At 41.2% G+C, this 9,284-nt stretch overlaps 1 pseudogene; it reads right to left on the bottom strand.

The window, feature by feature from the left end:
- Nucleotides 1–1,713: 1,713 nt before the first annotated feature.
- On the bottom strand, nucleotides 1,714–3,015 carry LOC138611242 (RING finger protein 228-like; annotated as a pseudogene).
- Nucleotides 3,016–9,284: the final 6,269 nt, after the last annotated feature.

Raw genomic sequence — 9,284 nt, 5'->3', positions numbered from 1 at the left:
ATGTCTGCACATATTCATGGCAGATACATGCACTAAAACACACAAATGTATCCCCTCTCTCTCCCATAAACACACACTTAGGGCACAAAATGTTCACAGAAAACATGTGATCACATGAGTGCGTACAGAGTGGTGATAATCGCTCTCCTCAGGCCATGTCTTAGAGGTCATCTTGATAGGACACAAACTATCAGTGGGCAGATGTTATGAGCAAAAGGAAGACTTTCATCTCCTCTGTGAAATGCGTGTGTCCAATGTGATAATGACACAAGGACACACTTTGCACACACTTAAAGGCAAGACACAGGAAGAGAGGAAATGTATCCTGGAACTGTCTGTTTCTGTGTGACCCTGACTGTCTGGACAGCGTGCACGGTGGCTGACGGCAGCTCCTCTGGGATCCACCCAAGACAACCACAAACAAGTGTCATGTGACTTCTTAGGGTAAAAAACTTGGACTAACTGTCAAAACCAATTTAAAAACTTGCATGAAATAGTTTTGTGGGAAGTTACACCACAGGATGTTACATTCCAGTCTTTAAAATAAAACAAGTAAGCTAATAACTTTGGAGCCCCGGGCTGATTATGAAGCCCCTCGACGTCCAGTTGGACTTATAGGGGAAAGAGGGTGTGGAGGGGGTTTTGTGTGTAGGGATTAGAGAACAAAAGGATCCTTCTCTGTCATCAAAGAGGATCTGCTCCCAACTCATCCCCTGCTCTGTGGCGACAGCTTTTTATTTTTCGGGAGAGGGAGTGGCGGCTGGAGGGGGGGAGGGACGGGTTTGGGGGGTTATAGTGGGAGAGTTTGATGGTAGGGGATGCAGATTTCAAAGTAATCTTTAACTTTAAGCCCTGCAGTCCCTGTGAAATGAAGCCCCCTGCTCCAGACACAGTGTTGCCTATGGCTCCCGGTGGAAGGCCCGCCACCCCTCCTTTTATTTCTCGAGCTTTTGTCACGGTGGCATTTAAGTGGCATTACTCAGCGAAGGGATGACCGAATGAAGGGGTTCCTTTGAGAGGCCTGAAAGAGACGGATTTTAACTCCCGAGAACAGTGTTGCCTCTCAAAACAACACTAAGTGGAGATAAATACCCACTGTGTGTTACTGGGATTCAGCAGATACCTCAAATAAATGGAGACATCTTAAACCAAACCTGGTGAACTGACATCAGTGTTATCTCATTTTAAACTTCTTATAGGAAATTAAGAAAATATTAGTAAATGTAATCATGCATTCTTTTAATGCACACTTCGCTGTGGCCTACGACCTGCACCAGATCGTCAGTTAATGTCATGCGGTGCGTATGACATAGTAAAGCAAACCTTAGCTCAATTGATGATTTAAGTCCCACAGGAGGTCATCTGCACTTCCTTTGTCTCGCGACTTTACAACAGAACTTATTTTGGCCCCCTAGCCCAAAGTTATTTATCTCATCTTGTGAAGCCTCGTGTCCCCTGAGGGTCACAGGCCCGGGCCCTCCTGCTGACCTGGCCCACCGCGGGGAGCCAGTGTAATCACACAGAGGTGGATATGGGGTAAGCAGGTCATTGTCTCACCTGTCATTGGCACTATAGGTGATGTTGTTGGAAATGGTGATGACACAAAAAGATTATGATTAATCAGTTACATACCAGCAGGTTGACACTCAAATATAGTGCATGTACACACCTGGTTGTATAGTAGTCTCACCTATGAATCCTTTGTATGCATGATTTCAGTGCAGGAAACAAATGTGGGAGGAGAGTAAGGGAGGAAACTGCTGCAGTGAACCTAATAAGACCATTAGCAATACCTGTTAAAGTACTCTTTTACTCATTTCAAGCCTACAAAATAAGTCTTGGTCATAGTCTGTCATGCCTGTTTGCACTATCACAGGTGTACTTTGTATGCAAAAACATGAGGCCCAAATTTGATACCTTAAAAGGGAAAATGAAATTAAGTATATAAAGATGCACAGGAAAGCATTACAGCTTCACATGTATCATTTACACATGTAGGAGTAAACTTTAAGTTTGTAGCTGTAGATATAGTTTACATCTTTTTCAAAGTAAATAGTAGCCTATACATATTTTCCTTTTTCATGGTAGACATTCTGAGACATATTCTTGTAAAGTGCCAAGTGCAATTAAATTAACTATTTTATATTTCAAAGTCCCAGTGACAAGGAGACAGTATGCACAATACCCAGGCCCTGAAGCTAAGCTAGCTAAAAGGAATTCAGCCATTAATAATTATATTACTTAAAGTAAAAGCTCCCGATATCTGCTATGAAATAAACTTAGTTTCATTGTTGTTTTAATCAAAAACTGAACTGTCATTTGTCCATAATGTCGAAGATTTGCATCTTTAAGGAAACAGCGTCACTTCATATTAGAGGTGAGGGAACTGATGTTGCCAGCCTCAGTTTCAGGTGGGTACTTTAACATGCACACTAAACAAGTAAGAATGAGCGAGAACAGTGCCAGAAGACTGGCGACAAACAAGCAGACAAAGCCGACTAGCGACGTCAAGATGCTGAAGTTATGTACAAAGATGAGGCCCACAAATAAGAGCACCACCATGGACAGGAAGGAGAAGATGGCGCACGCGCAGCCGGTCACAACCGCAACATGTTTGCATGTCGGACAGCTGTCGTTGCTCTCCTGGGAGGAAGCAGAGGACACGGCTGAAGCTGTAACGAGGACATCTGTGTTTGGAGAGTTCGGAGGCTCATGCGCTTTTAGCGGGAGCGAGTCAGTCAGTTCAGTGTTGTCTGGGAGGTTGCTGACACGGTAATCCGGTACCGGAGTACGGTGTCGACAAACAGGGCAACCGACTCTCCATCCTCGCCCCTCCCGGGAGTGCAGAGCCTCCAGGCATTGCTAGCAGAAAGTGTGGGAACAGCCCAGCACTTTAGGAGTGTGGAGGTCCAGGTCGTAGTAGTTGTAGCAGATTTTGCACTCGAATTCCTCGCTGGGAAACGAGACAGGCGGATCAGGGGCATAATCACCTCCTGGAGTGTCCGCCTCCGCCATGTTCCGTCCAACGCGGGCCAAAAAACAATTATATTTCACTTATACCACCATTGAGATACCCGTAGCATACCGAAGAGAAAATGCCCGGATGTAACTTAAACGTAAAAAATCTCCCACTGCATTCCCCGGTATGAGTCTGTCCCTTTAGCTATTGCTGCTTCATCCGGGTTGTATGATCACACACTTGCTGTGTAACCGGCCCGGGGCTCAACACATGCACAGGAACAGACTACACCCTACTACTAGGGCTGCATCACGATCATATTACCAGAACTACACCCAGCTATTTACCGCAAAAGATCCAGTCGTTCAAATTGATTTCCAGACTTGGTGTGGGCCACCTGGCTGATCTGTCACAAGTGTGGATCATGTATATAAGGTGGTTGTAATGGGCCTATTTAAGCGTATAATTAGAATTTAGCGCCTGCAGCGATAGTAAAGAGCAGCGTGCTTTCAGCACCACAGGCAGTGGACAGCTCCAAGCAGCAGTGACACCTTCAGTGCAGATCAGCACCTCAATGTGTGTGTTTACCTTTTATTGAGTAGGCTGAATTCCACTGACTATTGTAGATATCAGTCTACATGTGTTTGGTCTGCTGCACTTTGTGAACAGTGCTTAATTTCAACCGTTTTACTTCAAGACTGCATCTGGACATGGTGTTGAATGTTTCCACATTCTTTAAAGAAAACTCCTATAGCTCAAAAACTACACTAAGTAGCTTCTATGACCACATTTCAATTAAACATACGTTTTAAAGAGGGTCTGCCCAGCACACACACAGTTTATTGTGCTTTTATGAGCAAATATTTGTGTATGAAAAAAGACTGAATATTTAGAGAGTTCGCATTCATACCATAAATTAACCACCATCTAGCAACTTCTAGATTTTAAATGTAGGCTTTGTGGGTCTTAAAATGTACTGAAATATTCTCGTAAAAGTAGAAATGATCTATAAATAGGTTCTCCTGTTGGAAAAATAAATTGGGAGGGTTATTAAGCCTGACACCCTTTTCCCTGTCAAACATCCCCTCTCTTGATTGAAAGACAAAAACATTGCATGTTGAACACAAACTATGTCAACGTTTAGGAATTTAATTGGACCAATAAAGTGGAACGTCATGTTATAGCATCACTTCTTTAAACATGATGGCTCAAAGAGAGATCTTCATCAAGTGAATGACGCGAGAGAACTTCCCCATGAAACCAGATTAGATAGAAAACGAGATAGCTGGATCTCGTGGTTGTGAGGCAGACTTAATGCATGAGCTGTAGGATGCTTCTGTAAACTGGGCGAACGCGCGCCCTCTTGTGGCTGGTTTTATGTATGCATGCTGGTACACTGATGGTAAATAGCCCTACTGCATTGTCTCTGTAACTGGATTACAGTTTAATACAATGCATGCAATTAATTACAGTTAAACAATCTAGTAATTATAATAAACTAAGTCATTAATAAAAACAGAGTTTCCAGATTAAATACGCTTTTAAAGATACTTGTTACATTCGGCCTCTTTTAAAAGCATAATGGGAAGGGGAAAAGAAAGTAACATAACAGGACATATTATGCTAATATTGTATTTACTGTTAATAGGAATGGTTAATTTAATAAAGTTAATTTCTAAAATAAAAAACACCCAAGTTATCTGTTATAAAATATAGAAATCCAGGATGCATTTGAATGTGGAAAGAAAAGTGGAGCCAAAAGGCCGAGATTTTTTAATATGTTAACTAAATTGTTTTTAACAATGTTCCAATAATGTTTTTAATCGATATTTAATGCTACCGTTCTGCCTGTCAAGAGATGTTTGACATGCTTTATTATATTTTCCATACACAAAATGTGTTATCATTGAAAATATCTACTTGAAAAACAGTTAACTACAAACATGACTGGTTCTGTCAGGCATATTTTGTTATTTAAAAAGGAAAATGTTGCGAAAGAGTCATTTTTGCAGCTCTGCAGACATTTCTACATCACCTTTATATGGTATTTTTCATAGTTGGAATCTTATTCTTTGCTAAACATGCTTGTTTTACCTTAAATAATAATTTTATAGGTAAGTTTCACAGATCTAAAATAAATCAGTTTTTATCAGAATGCATCTTCTTTCTTTTAGGAAAGTAGGAAGTCGGACATCCACCTCAGTGTGTTGTCACAACATCAGATGACATGTCCCCACACACTTACACTCACACTCAATCACTCCCACACACGCTGAAGTAAAGGTCTTGTGTGTTGTGGGCCAGATAAGAATCTTGCAGCAGGTAAAACGCTGCACGTCCATCATGGCACCATAAACTTCCTGTTTTCAGGCCTCATTTGCTGAAGTTTGTGGGGGAACCCTGCATGCCCACAGGCTGTATGGTTAACAAATGCTCCGCTTCTCTTTCCCTTTTCTCCCGCTCACCTGGGTGCACCTTACGGCCCTTTGTCATGATAACCGCTCTCAGTTTGAGCTCCCACTGAAGTGTCGAGGGCCACATGTATTTGATAAGATCAAGCACATCAGAAAAAAAACAGAGCCTCTTTTGGAAGCAGCTTGTAACAGAAACATCACAAGGCTACTAATCGCAGAGCGGATTTCCTTATTCTGGAGATGCAATGTTTCTGAGATGCTTATCTAGCCTTTCTTCTAACCTGTTTCTCACAGTGTGCTCTTCACCTACTTTGTGATGCAAAGCTCTTTTGAATTGCTGTCACTAAACTGCTGCAGGTAAATAAAGAGGAAACATCAAAATTAACAAACATCAGAAGCTGTTACAGGACTTCTAAAGGGCCTTAATACAACACAGTGATCTTCCTGTTAACAAAAAAGAAAGAGTGTGCTTCTTTAAGGTTTAACACATTAAAAAAGAATTCAGATTTTATGGCTTTTGCACAATAACAACAAATGGAAAACTTGTTTAAACTCGGCTTTATTTCCACGAATCATGCAGAATACAGCACAAGACCGCATTCTGACCTCAGCTTAGGAACTGTGTCTGCGTAACATGTGGCTAAGAAACAGTACACTATTTCCAAATCTGTGTTTAGAATATTATGAAGAAAGAATTGGCAGTAGTGATCGAACTCTGTGTGCAACCTTCAGCTATAATTAGTGGGCGACTGCAGGATAGAAACTGATATTATGGCACATTACTTTGAAATCCCCTCACAGCACTGGCATGACGCTCTGCAGGCTAATAAGCACATGCTGTTTTACAGCAGGCTGTTATTCTAACATACTAAAACCTCTGTGAGATGAATGAATAATGCAAATTAGAGATAAAAGCTGAAAGTTTCTGATTGTAACAGCAAACTAGAGCTGTGTGTGTTTGTTCTGCTACAGTTACAGTATGTCTCTTAGTGTAAGGAATGCATGACTGACTATTTTAATTTGAAAGGAGCCTGTTAGTTCAGCAGTTTACGCCCTATAGCTTATGCTCAGATAATCACTGTGATGATTTGATTGCCTACAAATGTCTGTCCATATTTGATCTGATGTGTTTCATGTTAATCATGAGCTTTTTCCACTGGTCTGAACAGGCCTCAGTCTGATGCAGTGTATAGGACCTGAATGCCACAGGGCCACAGGCAGGATCAAACCTGCACATGGCTTCTTTTGCCCTAAAACTAACTTTATCTTTACTGAACTCAGAGCAAATTACTCTGTTTTTTTCATGTGTACAGTCTCAGAAATATTGCCCTGAAAGCCGCTGGCTTATTCTCTTTATATACCCAACACACTACACTTCTTTTCGGGGCCATTTTGTTCTTTATTTTTGATGCATTTTGTCCACCACCACCACCGCCGCACATTTCTGACTCAGCTTACCACACTAATTGATTTGACACGGTAGATCCAATATCCTTTTCATGATAGTCAAACTTTACTATGATAACTTTCTTTCCCCCCGTCATTCCTTCTTTTATGGACGTCTAATGTTTCCACATGTTCTGTGTGCACTTTTTTTCCCCCCCTGCATGAAGTCTTATAGGAGGAATAAAAATTAATTTGGCCACATGCTGAGGGATACTGCAATGAAAGGGAGAGAAAATCGACACTTTCCTGCAATAAAGTTGGAACAAATGACAGTAAAAACTAAAGTAAAAGAAGAGAACTGTTTTTTCTTTCATTCACATGCCATCTCCAACACTTACTATAATAATAATAATATTTTCTTTCTCTTTTCCACAATGCTTACATTTTTTTATAGCAAAAAAATGCAACAACTTTTGATAAGTGTGATTGATTACCTCCTCTGATGACGCATCAGTTTGTCTCATGGAGGTGATGACAGGTCAGTCATACATAAAAGCAGGTTGAGTAAAGGCCTCTAAACAGCATCAGCCTGTGTGCAGTGTCCGCTCTTATTCCTGTGGGGAAAAGGGAAAATGTACCGCTCTATTAAACACGCCTAATTATCATAATTATCACAACTCTACAAGCTTCGCAAAAGTCAAATGATCCCTCATGTGCTTCTATGTGTCCATAATCTGCCATTTGCACGGCTGTGTTACACCGTCGTGCGGCTGCACCACGTGTCCGTGCAGAAGCTATTGTTGAATTCGTGCAACTATTAGATGACGGTGTACTGCAGAGCTTTTGCGTAGGTTGTTATGGGTGGGAAGAGAAAAAAAAAAGAAAAGGTCCTCCTGCATCCACGCCATATTTGACCCCAGTCCTCTTTTTGTGCCCTGCCTGCCTGGAGCGAAAATCTTCCTTAAATGCCCTCTTATATATTTCCATCTATGTTTATGATTAATATAAATAACACCCACTGCCTCTTTGCACCACTTTACTGCGCTCATTTACTATTGAGTTTATAATATACCAAAAATCACAGCATCATATATGTCAGGCCATTGATAGAGCAATTACAAAGTGATACGGCAAAAAGTTTTGTGTTTGTTTCCACAGTAGACTAATTCACTCATTCACAGCACGAGACCTGAACCCCCCACTGCTCTATATTAACGTCAATTAAAGAGCACTGTTACAATAACAGCTAACATAATAATGTAATGTAACAATGTAATGTGTCAATTATTATTAATAATAATAATAATAATTATAACTATAGATTTTCTCACCTGTGTTTCAGTCTGTTCTCGTCCAGTTTAATTGAGTTAAAAATAACGGTAAGAAAACACCTTAAATCTGTTGTGAACATTCTCACACGTGTTGATGCTTTCCTGCACACAAACATATGTGCCTATACTGAGCACCCGGGAACTCAGAGTAATGAGAAGTGCTAATATAAATAACATGAACAATTCTCCTCTCCCTGTTATTTACAATAACAAACCCACACGTGTGAAATCATTTTGTTTTCGCTGAGTCGATGCAAATTGTCTTTTTAATGATGGCGTTCAGTTTGTCATTTGTTAAGTGATTTATAATAACGTCAATATGTTCATTGTGTTGTTTGATTAATGCGTGTTCTTGAATAAAACATGTTAAATTGTCACGTTTCCGAGTGTACCTGAAGTGTGCATGTGTGTTTGCATTACAGACAACTTGTTAACCGTTGCGGTCTCAGCCAAACAGGCCGAAGTCTGTCAAATATATTTCAGTATAGGTGAGTACTTTATAATTCGTTGTTCTTTTTTCAGACTATTCTAACTGCACTTTTCTCTTTATTTATCGATTGTCGTACATTTTTAACTTTTCCTCAACCAGAAGCCGAACAGCGTCCTGATTTCTGAGATAATGAGCGGCGTCATTTCAGTTCCAGCAGAAGAAGAAAAACGGTTCTACGTCATACCAATCTAACGTGTGTATTCATGTAATTAACTGGCACTGTTAAAAGTTGTGCACTTGGTGAAAACTCCCCTGTGCAGTAGCAGAGGTTTGTGACACGACGAGCTGACCTCGTGAGGTCAGTCCAGACAGACGGGGAGCTCGTTCTATCCAATCACAGAGCTCCTCCGGCCCCTGAACGTCCGGGTCTCCGACCAATCAGTAGGCTCAGCGCGGAGTCAGCGGGGACAGCGAGCACAGATAAAATGTTTGACTTCCATCCATCCTCCCAAAACATCCTCTCAGTCCTCGCAGGAATGTTACAATCTGCACTTTGATTTAAACTCTCAGCTCACATCGGCCTCTGGATACCACACAACAACAGCGACAACAACTGCTACTGCTAGTGTGAGGATCCAACCTGTTACTCAGAGGAAACACGGGCTGTATCGCGACAGACAAAAACGGCATCTCGTGGGATTAAAATCGAAGATAAAACAGGGCAGCTGCGTTACAGACTGCTACCTGACGGAGGGTCAGGGATC

The sequence above is a fragment of the Semicossyphus pulcher genome, unplaced genomic scaffold (assembly GCF_022749685.1).
Source record: "Semicossyphus pulcher isolate SPU_LCO1_2020_fin unplaced genomic scaffold, fSemPul1.0.p SCAF_7, whole genome shotgun sequence".
Lineage (NCBI taxonomy): Eukaryota > Metazoa > Chordata > Actinopteri > Labriformes > Labridae > Semicossyphus > Semicossyphus pulcher.
The sequence above is the reverse complement of the archived record's forward strand: the minus strand, read 5'-3'. Positions and strand labels throughout refer to the sequence as shown.